Source organism: Myotis davidii, unplaced genomic scaffold, assembly GCF_000327345.1.
Source record: "Myotis davidii unplaced genomic scaffold, ASM32734v1 scaffold206, whole genome shotgun sequence".
Taxonomy (NCBI): domain Eukaryota; kingdom Metazoa; phylum Chordata; class Mammalia; order Chiroptera; family Vespertilionidae; genus Myotis; species Myotis davidii.
In genome coordinates this window covers 1,183,069-1,195,969 of record NW_006297754.1, presented here as the reverse complement: position 1 = coordinate 1,195,969, position 12,901 = coordinate 1,183,069, and positions in this window count along the sequence as shown.

The window sequence follows — 12,901 nt, the reverse complement described above, 5'->3', positions numbered from 1 at the left end:
TTGATGCCTAGAGGACATTTGAAAATGTCTAGAGACACTTATATTTGTCACAGTGGGAAATAGGGTGCTTCTGGCATCAAGTGGGTAGAGGCCAGCGATGCTGATAAAAAATCCTGCAATTCACAGACACATCCCAACCCACACACACATCAAATAATATCCATCTCATTAATCACAGTGCTGAGGTTGGGAAAATCTGGATGAGCTTGTCCCGTGGTAGGAAACAAACCCCAAGTCTTTTGACAATAAAGGCTATTTCTCCCTTACCTTCATGTGAATTGAGAACTGACTGACACTTTGCTCCCCTGCATAGATCATTGCCAATCTCACAGCAGAGGCGACCAGGAATGCAAGTGTAGCATGTATGTGTGACACCAGAGGCGTCACACATCTCTTACTCTCACATTTTTTTGGGGCCAAAATCAATGATCTAAGTTTCTACTTTAAGGAGCTGGGAAATAAAACAAAATAAACCCAAACTAAATACAAGAAAGGAGATAATAAAGATAAGAATGAAATCAATGAAATAGAAAAATGTCAGGCATTCAGTGGCTATGTGTGGCTTAGTGATTACTGTGTGGGACAGCACAGGTAGAACATTCCTGCCTTCACAGATAATGTTATTGAAGAGTACTGTACTAGACAATCTGTTGGGATATAGAAAATCCGAGTGATATATATAAATCTTATTTTCTTAATTGCATTAAATACACTACATGTAAGAACTGCAGAAAGCTTTTTTTTTTAAGTGTACATGAAATGTTCTCCAATACTATATGCTGGTTCACTAAACAAGTCTCAATAGATTTCAAAACTATTAAAATCTTACAAATACCTTTACTCATAACATTAGTAAATTAGAAATCAATCAAAAATCTAAAAATTGAGAAACACAGTCTAAATAAATATGTAAATAAAAAATTAAAAACATATTTAAAGAACTCAAAGGTCAAAGAAAAAATCGCATAGGAATTTACTTTCAACTGAGTGGTAATTAAAATATAACATATCAAAATAAAGTTAATAAAGTGCAGGTAATGAAGTGCTCACCGTAAAATTAGTAATTTTAAATATTTGTTTTAGCAAAGTGAAAGGTCTAAAAATCAATAGTTTGAATTTCTACTTTAGGAACTAGGAAATAAAGCAAGCTCAATATAAGAAAGCAAAGGATAAAGATAAGAATGAAACTCGATGAAACATTAAAATAGTTCAACAATACAAAAGATAAATCAAAAGCTATAATTTTAAAGATCAATAAAATTGGTAAATCTGTAAATAGACATGTAAGAAAGACACAAATTACCAATATCAACAATGAAAGAGGGAACACCTCCATAGATCCTAAAGGCATTAACAGTACAGTAAGCACATATTATAAACAATTTCATGTCAATAAATTGAACAACATAAACACCATAGGCAAACTCCTTGAAAGATTCAATTCCAAATATAACATATTAAAATTTCAAAATGAATAGCTGTAGATTTCCCAAAAATTAATTAATAATCTTTCTATAGAGAAACGTCCAGGCTTAAATAGCTTTACAGAGGAATTCTGTCAATCATTTAAGAAAGAAAGAATACCAGTCATACATAGACTCAGAACATAGAAAAACTAAGCAATACTTGCTTACAGATTTAAAAGGCCAGTTTCATCCTAATATTAGACATTACAAAAACTAAAAATTAAAGACAAATAAAATTTATGAATATAAACACAAGCATCTTACTATTTGCAAATAATATACATATAAATTATTCATATACATATACTTGAGGCCCAGTGCATGAATTTGTGCACAGGTGCGGTCCCTTGTCCTGGCCAGCAATTGAGGCCGATGGGGGCTGGCCAGCCGGGGGGGGAAGTACTGCAAGAGGTTGGCTGTGAGAGTTGCACTGATCACCATGGGGCAGCTCCTGCATTGTGCATCTGCTCCTGGTGGTCAGTGCGCATCATAGCTACCAGCCCGTCATCCCATCGTAATGGTCACTTAGGCTTTTATATATATAGATATTAATATCTCCATGTATTCAATCTAGTAATAACTTCCTTCTTTTCTAGTCATACTTAGCTCACCTATAGTTGTGACTAAGATGAAGTTAGTAGAGATTTTGAGGCACTCAATTGTTAGTTGTGCCTCCGTGGGCATCTGGCAAATGGGGTGAAAAGGGAGGCACTAGAGGAAGAAGGTAAAAAGACACAATAAGGTGAATATAATAAATAGGGAGGAGAAGGACCCAAGTAGCACAAAGAGGAAAGCAATGGACATTTTGTTGACTCCTTTAATATGTAATCAATTCACCTTTTCCTCACAGATGAAGTGGAAACTATGGGACTATTTAGGGTCAAGATTTGACTCTAAAGTCCTGGGAGTTGTGTACTTATGGTTAGCCAATTTATTTTTTAGGGGAATACTAATGAGTAGGACCTTCCAGTGGTTTTATTGTTCTTTTTTTTAAAAGGCTCATGCTGTGATACACTTTAATTAATAGTGGTATATAACTACTAATACATGGCTTACTGATTAGAAAATCCTACTCCTGAGTAGTTTTCATTACAGGAATGTCAAAAATATATTAACAAATAATTCACATGCTAATATATTGATATTTCTGAGATTTCACATATATTGACAGTACCTGCTATTTATGAAATGTAAATTGTGTACTAAGTACATATTTTAAAAACCACTTATTTTAAATCTTTATTGTTGAAAGTGTCACATAGATCCTTCTTTTTCTCCCATTAACCTCTTCCAGCCAGCTCCTGTCCCTCCACCCCAGACCCTCACCACCCCATTATCTGTGTCAATGAGTTATGCATACATATATGCTTACAAGTTCATTGGTTGATCTCTTCCCACCACCCTCCCCTGCCTTCCCTCTGAGGTTCAACAGTCTGTTCATGTTTCTATGTCTCTGGCTCTGTTTTTGATCATCAGTTTATTTGGTTCATTAGATTCCACACGTAAGTGAGATCATGTGGTACTTATCTTTCTCTGACTGGCTTATTTCACTCAGCATAATGATCTGCAGATCCATCCATGCTGTTGTAAATGGTAAGAGTTCTTTCTGTTTTATTGTTGTATAGTATTCCATTAAAAAAACAACAACTGTGGTACAGTTACACAGTTAAAAACACTTTTAAAACCTCATCCTGCTTTAACTACAAGACTAGTAGTGTCTTTGAATAGAGTTGCTTATCCTATATGGGATATAGAACAACATAGTAAATAATACTAAATCTATCAGCTCAGCAAATGTGGAGGTTTGTATAGATTTAGCTTTCAGACATTAAAAAGCAATAATTTTAAAAATAAAGAAGATGACATTATAATGTAGCTGGCTTAAATGTAGCATAAAGCTTGCAACTTTGACTCCTCTTGACTAGTTTGTTTGCATCTGTCTTCATTAAAGTGAATGTATATGCCCAAGCCTTCAAGGTCTCATGTACTATGGATAAAATTTTAGTTAATTAAATAGTAGCAGTGATTCCTTTAAATTATTTATCAGACACATATTCTGATCATATATTTTCCTGAGAAATGAAAGTGCGACGATGACTTAGCCAGACATAAGTCCTGGTACCTTGGATTTCACGATTTCAAGATGCCATAGTGAAGTGATTTTCATATTTGCACTTCTGGTTGAGGACATCTCAAGATGTCTCATTGTCTCCAGCATCACCACCAAATTCTCAAAGCAGAATACAAAACAAACAATGAAACCAGAAAAACTATTATGTCAGTGGCCTATTCTGGAGCTTGGGAAATATGTGTTATAGTATCAAACAAAATATATTTTGCAACTTTGGGGTAATGCAACTCACTAATCCTTAAGGGTTCTATCTTTATTTCCTTATAACTACACATCCATGGGTATAACACATTGTTTCCTATTCTGCCATCTATCTCAGACTTCCTTGTGGAAAGAGCACAAGTAAGGTGGAGGCATCAAAATAATTTCCTGCTTCAATCAATTCCAGTTTTCTCTTTCTGAGTTATTATAATAATTTTAAGAAGGGAGAAAATAGAAAGAAAAAAAACTAATTGCTACTTTTAAAGTAAAATTTTACTAACCTTTTAAGTATTTTCATCTTGTGCTAATTGGTCATTGAACAATATTTTGTAAACTGTGCCTCCTAGTATTTTACACAAAAGCTGGTGTTCTGAATACATTTGATTTGAATTTTTGAGCTTTTAAATATTTTTACCATTTCAAAGCCATGTTCAGTAAATGTATCATTCACTAAATTTTAATACATTGATGACCAGCATTGCTTGCATTTGTGTTGACATGTTAAGCTTTTTAGATTTTGCTTTAGTGAAAATTTTTTTCTGGGATTTTTTAATTATAAAATTGTAAATTTATAAAATTATGAATTGCATATTATAAAGAGAATTATAAAATTGGCTAGAAATGTGTATTTAAAAAAATCTATTGTTATCAGTTGGAATTTGTCTTTGTAAATCAGAATTTTCTTGATCCTATGCCATCAAAATAAAGAAATAAATTAGACACTAGAGCGAATATTTACAACTTCTAAATTCAAGTATTTATGTCATAAAATGATTTAATTTTTCACCATAAATATTTTTTTAAAATTTAACTTTATTGTTGAAAGTTCACCATAATTAATTTTAAAATAAATGTTGTAAGTTTAATTCATATAGTGAACTTGTATTTCTTTTCTTCCATTTCATAAAGATATTTATTTATTTATTCCTCACCTGAGGACATGTTTATTGATTTTAGAGAGGAAGAGAGAGCAAGAGAGTGAGAGAAACATCATAGTGAGAGAAACATTGATTAGTTGTCTACTGACACTCCCCGACCTGGGATAGAACCTGTAACCTACCTATGTCCCCTGACTGAGAATCAAACAGGCAACCTTTTGGTGTATGGGACTACACTACAGTCACTGAGCAACCTGGTCAGGGCAAAATATTTTTCATTTTTATTGGAAAAAAGGATTCCACTGAAAATCACAACCTATATTACATATGTGTGTCTAGCTTAGCTTTTGTTTTCAGTGTTCAGATGTCTGAACAGTTTTTCTTATGTCAGATGGATTATCTGAAGAACAATAACTACTATTTAATGATACTTACAAGGTCATAATGAAGACAATATCCACTTAATTAGTATTCAAACTCAAATGGAAAAATTATAAAACTATTTTTTTTTGTATTTTTCTGTGATGAATACATAACTCAATGTTTTTCTTTGGACATTATGCCAGTCAAAGATTGCCTGACATTCAGTCACTTCAGAAGGCTTGAGGAAAACCATTCTAACTTTGCATGGCAAGAAATACAAATCATTGTTATAAATTCAGGAAAAAAGTTTGTTTTCATTCAATATTAGTAGTCTGAACAAAGAAGTATAAACATATTGGCTGACATCCCAGGCAAGTAACATAGTGGGTGAGGTGTTCCAGAATAAGTGTGAGTTCTGGAAACCATGGCAAAGCCCTTAGCCCATGCTCTGCCTAAAGGAGGAACTGCTATTTAGCTTTGGCTAATTATTGCTACACATGAATGTGAGATCAGGTTTACCATATTATGTGATTTTTTTCAAAAGGTCACTAGAAAACCTTAAAAAAAAAAAGAAAACAAACATAAAATCTATCTATTTTTAAATGTTGGCTCTCAAAATGGAATTATAGTACTGGCAAAATAAAATAAGGTAGTCAGTTTGTAATCTCTTAACTATATAATTCAAGTTCAATTGTTTCAAATAGTTTCATTTTGTGTGGATCACAGGGACATCTATATAATAAAAGGCTAATATGCAAATTGACCATACAGCAGAACGACTGGTTGCTATGATGCACACTGACCACCAGGGGCAGATGCTCAACACAGGAGCTGCCCCCTGGTGGTTAGTGCATACCCACAGGGGGAGCGCCTCTCATCCAGAAGCCAGCCTCCCGCCTCTGCGGCAGTGCTAAGGATGACCAACTTCCAGCTTAGGCCCAAGGGGAGCGGGCCTAAGCCATCAGTCAGACATCCCTTGAGAGCTCCCAGATTGTGAGAGGGCACAGGCTGGGCTGAGGGACACCCACCCCAACTGCACAAATTCTGTGCACTGGGCTTGTAGTATCTATAATAATAATCTACAATAATAAAAGGATAATATGCTAATTAGAACGGACAGCTGAACGACCTCCGGACATCATTCCGGGTGACTTTCCGGATGAAGCTGGGGCTGCGAGGGCCGAGCCCCTTGCATGAATTTCGTGCATCAGGCCTCTAGTATATTATAAAAGAATACATTCACATTTAAGACTATGTAGAGAATTCAGGCTCACACATAATATCTAAAATTACTTAAGCATTTATAAATTTTAAAATATTTATTGCAGTACATTGTATTCTTCTTCCTTTGGCTTTTAATAACGTATTAAAAATCTGTAATGGAATATTCTAAAAAAATAGATTTAAGCTTAACTATTTCACTCTTTAGAAATAATTTAAAAAGTTATTTCCTTGATTCCTTAACCATGTCTCATAGTCTTTCAAATTACACTTACAGAAATCCAGAACTATAAGGTTTCTTGAAAATATCTAATAGAATCCTTTATGTTATGGATGAATAAAGTCGAGAAAGTAAAAGTGCTTATCTAATATCACAGAGATACTTAACAGCAGAGACTCCAAATACCATAAAGTTAAGAAGTAACATTTATATTCCAAGATGAAATATGAAGACTGAGGAGCAAAAAGAACATACATAGTAAATTAAAATATAATTGATATAGATGCATAATTGATATAGATGCAGACATATCTGAGTCATTTTACTAACTAAATACTTTACTCTTATTTTTAATGGACATTCACTAATATATTTGCAGTTGGTAAACGGTTTTCAAGGTTATCTTTGAGGGAAAGAACCCTGGATGGGCACCATTTGTATCTGGGGGAATTTCGGAGAGGCTGTGTCAGTGGACAGACACACTGGTGTTCTGAGCGTCAACAGTCATTAAACTCAGTATCTCTCATTCATCTTTACTTGCAAATAAGCTGAGAAATCAGAGATTTTTTTTATTGACACAAAATAGGAATTTAATGGGCAGTTCAATAGGGAAAAGTGTTTAAAAACTAACTGTAAACGATGAGAACTTTGCTCCTGTCAGAAGAGCTGCCAATTCAGACAGGTTCTGACAGGGAATGATGGCATTTTCTATCAGAACCACAGAGCAGCTTGAGAGACCAGGACTGGATATTAATGGAGCCAGTATAATTGCTCCATATACTAAACATCATGCTTTATATGTTCTAAAACAAAGCAAATCATATTCAATATCTTCACTCTCCAGACTTATAAAAATTATATATTTTTTGTATTTAATAGAGGGGCTATTTTCCTCTCCAGAAATATCCAAGGATCTGGAGGAAATGTAATTGGTACCTGTGGGGAGGTGGGCTGGTCTTTACTTTATGGCAGTAATTATTTCCTTCTGCTCCAGGATGCTATTGTGGTTCATCTCCTGCTATACGTTGGGCACTGATCCACTGACAGGCTCCATAAGCCTAACATGGTGATGTCACTTAATAAGTGTACAAAGATCCATATAGCACCACCTTAAAGACTGTAATGCTAAATGATTCGTCTTGAACAGCATCACTCGGCTATTCCCCATTTATGGAGCTACATGCAATGGACTCATATTTGTAACTCTCCCAGTTTCTCAGGTAGTGTTACTTCCTTATTCCCAACTCTCAGTACATCTCTCTTCTTCTACGAATCTCTCTAGCTTCAAAAACTCTTGGGTAGAGCTTTTCTTGTAGTTACCTAGCAGTTGTATTGGGGACATGAAACACCAAAACCTTTAATGTCCCCCCTTAAGGCAGAAACTTCAGATTCAGAATACTAAGCCTAGGTTACCTTTTGAGTGGAAAAAAGTCTCTCATTTTTAGAGTATTATATATGTTGAAATGATACAAAGCATATAATGGCTCAATAAACTCCTAACACACAAATTCTGGCAAAAGAACTCAGTTACACCTAAGGTAGAATTACTAGTAATTTCACATCCAGTGAGCAAAAATGATTAAGACAAAGAACAAGTCAAATAGATGAATGATAAAGACACGTGATCATGGGGCTGGGGTGCGGTGGAAAGTTGTGTTAATGAAATAAGCAACTGCAATCTTAGGACCAATAAAGGGGATATGGGAGCATGTCTCGGTTCACAGGGTTAGCATAAAGAATAAAAGTGACATGGTTTTGGACTGGAGTGGGGACAGAGAGCTGGGAATAAACCTGAAAATGAAACTGAGAAACTTAATTTTTAAAAGGAAATGTAACACACTTTTTCTTGCATGATATTTTTAACAATAATTAAAAGCTAAACAAAAGCATAATGTGGTGTGTGTGGTATATGTGTGTGTATAATACTTATTCTTCTATCATTGTAGAATAGCCAGATAAATACAACAAACATGTTCTTGCTGAATACCTAGGCTGCATACTTTATGTTCAATGAGAACATGCTTATTATATTTTTAGGGTAATGTTTCTGAGATTCATCCATGTTGGAGCATGTATAAGTACTTCACTTCTTTTTATGGCTAAATACTATCCTATTGTATGACTATACCAGATTTTGTAATCCCTTCATTAGTTGACGAAGATTTTGGTTGCTTCCACTTTTTAGCTATTGTGACTAATGCTACTATTAGTATTCATGTAAAAGTCTTTGCTCAAAATCATTTTCAGTTCTTTTGGGCAAGTACCCAATTCTTAGGCGTGAAATTTCTGGGTCACATGGAATTCTATCTTTAGCTTTTTGAGGAACCACCAGATAGGGTAGCTAAAATCCTCAGAGTACTGAGGGAAAAGAGCTCTACAGCAAGAGACCTTTGGAAATCTGAAAGTGTCCTCTTGGGACTTTAGCTGAGTACTCAGCAGCACATGCACTGGAGGAAACTACATAAGGATTAGAGGTAATAGTGACTGGTACTCAGAAGGACAGAGCTGGGAATAGTTCCCATTCCCTCTACCCAGAGTGGAAAATTTCATAATTCACTCTGAATCAGCTAGAGTACAAAGAGGGTTTTGCCTCAATTGTGGGGTAAGATTAGCCCTAAATTAAACAGTGATCTGGCCCCACCTTATAAAGCTTAAAAGCAAGACCCCAAAATTTCACACTATTTCCATTAACCACATTCAAGAAAAAAGTTAAGGACATTTATAGAAACCTGCATACAAGTAAAATTAACAATACCTGACATCTTATAAAAATAGTAGACATGCAGAAAAGCAAGACAATATGATTCCTATTGAAGAGAAAAAGTAAACAATTAAAACCATATCAGAAATGACATAATATAATCAATAAACAAAGACATGGTATTAAAGTAATTGTTGTAACTGCCTTCTATATGTTCAAGAGTCTACATAATTTATTATGTGAATTCTTGGAATATATTAAAAAAGACAACTCCTAAAGATGAAAACTACAATGTCTAAGATGGGAAATCTACTAAACTGTTACTTGATCTGTGTAAGCAGAAAATTCTGAGTGACCAGAAGTCTGACTTGAATCACCAAAATAAAGGCTCATGGCCCCTCAATCAAATTCTGGACCTGCCTCAATTCAAGAATCCAAGAGGGAGACTTTGAGAAAGGACCCTGGTATATTATGAATTTTATAGTCTGTGACAATGAGCTCATGCTCATAGAATTTAAGGTCTTATGTCCTCCATCATTCTGAAGCAGCTGGTTAGATTGGACTATAGATTGTCCTTCTGAAAACTCAGTTATGGTGCCAGCTAGGTCAAAATAACTTGAGAAACTGGGGCAATGTCTTCAAGGATGTGGCCCATGCTCTAAATCAGCTTTAACATATGGTGCTGTTTTTCACATAACCAGAATTTACTGATTCTTAAATCATAAATCCAAAGGCTGGAAACAGAAGTGGCTCCTCTCACTATTGCTCCTAACGAACTTGTTTTGTTTTATTTTCAAGTACATTTTACATACAATATTATTTTGTATTACTTTCAGGTGTACAGCATAGTGGTCAGACAGTCTTATACTCTACCATGTGTCCCCTCCCATAAGTCTAGTACCCATTGGGCACTGTACATAGTTATTACAATATTATTGACTGTTTTCCCTATGCTATATTTACATCCCCATGACTATTTTGTAATTGTTGATTTGTACTTCTTAATCCCTTCACCCTTTTCCCCCAGTTCCCCAATACCCCTCCCCTCTGCCAATAGTCTATTCTCTGGATCTAGGAGTTTGTTTCTATTTTGTTCATTTATTTTGCTTTTTAGATTCCACATATAAGTGAAATTATATGGTATTTGTCTTTCTCTGTCTTATTTCGCTTCGCATATTACCATCCAGAAATCCAAAACACGAATTCAAAAATATATATGCATTCCTCTGTCACTGAAGCATCATTTACAATAGCCAAGATATAGAAGCAACCCAAGTGCCTCTAGTAATCTTGACCAGCAAAATGTTTCTTTCCCATCTGCATGATTTTAGGCTATTTGGGTCTAGCGATCTTAGTTTCAAAGCAAGGAATGCATCCATCCGGGGGACACCATAAAGATTCCATTGAACTGAAATTTGAGGCTGCCATTTGGCCACTTTGGCCTCTGGAGCCTCTGAATCAACAGGAAAAGAAAGGGGTAACTATGCCAGCTGCAGTGGTTGATCCTATCAAGAAAAAATAGGTGCTACTACACAATGGGGGTCAAGAGGATTAAGTCTGAAATACAGGAGATCCCTTAGGGCTTCTCTTTGTATTCCCATGTCCTTTGATTGAAGTCAATGGAAAACTAAAACGCAATTCAGGTAGGATTTCTAATCGCTAAAATCCTTCAGCAATTAAGTTTTGCATAATTCTACTTGGCTAAGAACCACAACCAGCTGAAGTGCTTGCTGAAGACAAAGGAAATAGGAAAAAAATAGTGGAAGAAGGAAATGAAAGAAGGTAGTAGAAGAGTGGAAGAAGTATCAGCTATGATGATGTGACCATTGCAGAAACGAAGACCGTAATCATTATGTGTGCTTCTTTATTATTCTGATGTGACTTTCTATATGCATTAATTTTTCCATTACCTACCTCACCCTCTTATTATGTAACATAAAGCATGTTAATAACAGTTAATTTTATATTTCAGTATTTAATTAACAGGCTATCACAGGATTTTATGTCCTCCCCTAGGGAAGGGGTTAGCATGTTTTCCATTTTACATGGGGATAGCTCATTCTGTTATGCCATGATGGTAGAAGTATAATTTTGTTATTATCTTTATTTGGTGATTATGCTTTAAGGAGATGTGTATGGTGTCGGTTGACAAAATGTGGCTGTGATGACATTCTGATAGGTCAGCTTAGCTGGGTCCAACTACATTTCTCAGAATTCCTTGTTTAGTGTGTTTCTTGTTAGTGTGGTCTGCAAGGGACAGTCTCTTGTGAGAACTGGAGGACAGAAGGGAGACAGCAGCCATTTTGTAGCATGCACACAACTTCTATTTATTCAAACTATAGTCTAGATCTCCCTGTCTATGGATTTATGAGATGTAATTAAAGTTCCAATATTGAATTCAAAAGGGAGATTACCCTGGGTGGGCCTGACTTAACCAGGGAGTAGTCATCAAAGCAAATAGGTCTCTCTGAAAACTAGAGACTTCAAACACAGTTGGTCTGCAATTGCTTTCCCTTCCCCTGTATCTTTTCCTCCTGACTGCCCATCTGTAGATTTTGGGCTTGCTTAGCCAGAACATATAATTATGTTAGCTAATTCCCTTAATATTACTATCACTATATATCTATATCTAAATGTGTATGAATATTTATGTATATATACATTTTTTAAATATATATCTTACTGGTCTGCTTCTCTGACTGAAACCTAATTGATAGACATTAAAAGAGATTTAAGAGACATATCAACCAGTTGCAATGTATTTATTTGGGTAGAGGTTTAAACAAAATGTGAAAACAAGAACCTTTATATGACCATTGGGGAAATTTAAATTCAGATTGGATAATGACAGTATTAAGGAGTTTTCGTCAATTATTTTCAATATAATAATGGCATTTGGGGTAGTTTTTTAAAGACTGTATATTTTAAAAATAAAAATATTATGATAGAATTTTATTCAAAATTGTCCTCAAGATTATTCTTGAGTTTATTGTTTTGAAGGTAGCGTTCATTATATTATTTTATCTTCTTTTGAATACATTTGAAATTTTTCCATAATGAGAGAGTAAATTAATTTTTAAAAGCCCACAAATACTTAATCTTGAGAAGAAAAGGTTAAACAAAAGCAAATTATATACTTACTAATTTTTCTACCCCCACTATAGATGTTAGGAAGAGCTGCTATACCCAGCTTCTCCTTGTCGCCCTCTTTTTATCACACATGCAGACATACAAAACCCCTTTCTACATCATATGCACATAAATATCCATATGTGAAATGTAGGTAAGTTCTATAACATCTCAATTATATGAAATAACACATGAATAATTTACATGATGTAAATTAGACAATTCTGACCAATTATAGAAATGTTTCTACATAGTAAAACCAAAAGATTAAATAAAATCTAGATATGGGTTTGGTAATACAATTATTTTAATATACAGGGATGTCAATTTCTTCTTGCACTTATAAACACAAGTAACATTATTATAAGACAAACAGAACTTATTATTTGACTTATAATAAACAATGGAAACAGCAAACTACATTAGAAACATTGACCAGAAACATGAAAAGCTTGTCTAGAAGTCTTAAGAAGTACTATGGTTTATTTGAACAGCAGGAAGTAAACACATAAGAAATCTCAATAACCCCAAAATGTAAGCAATTCCTTGTTGCTACCTGTGGATCCAATTTTTTGAAAAATATATTTTATT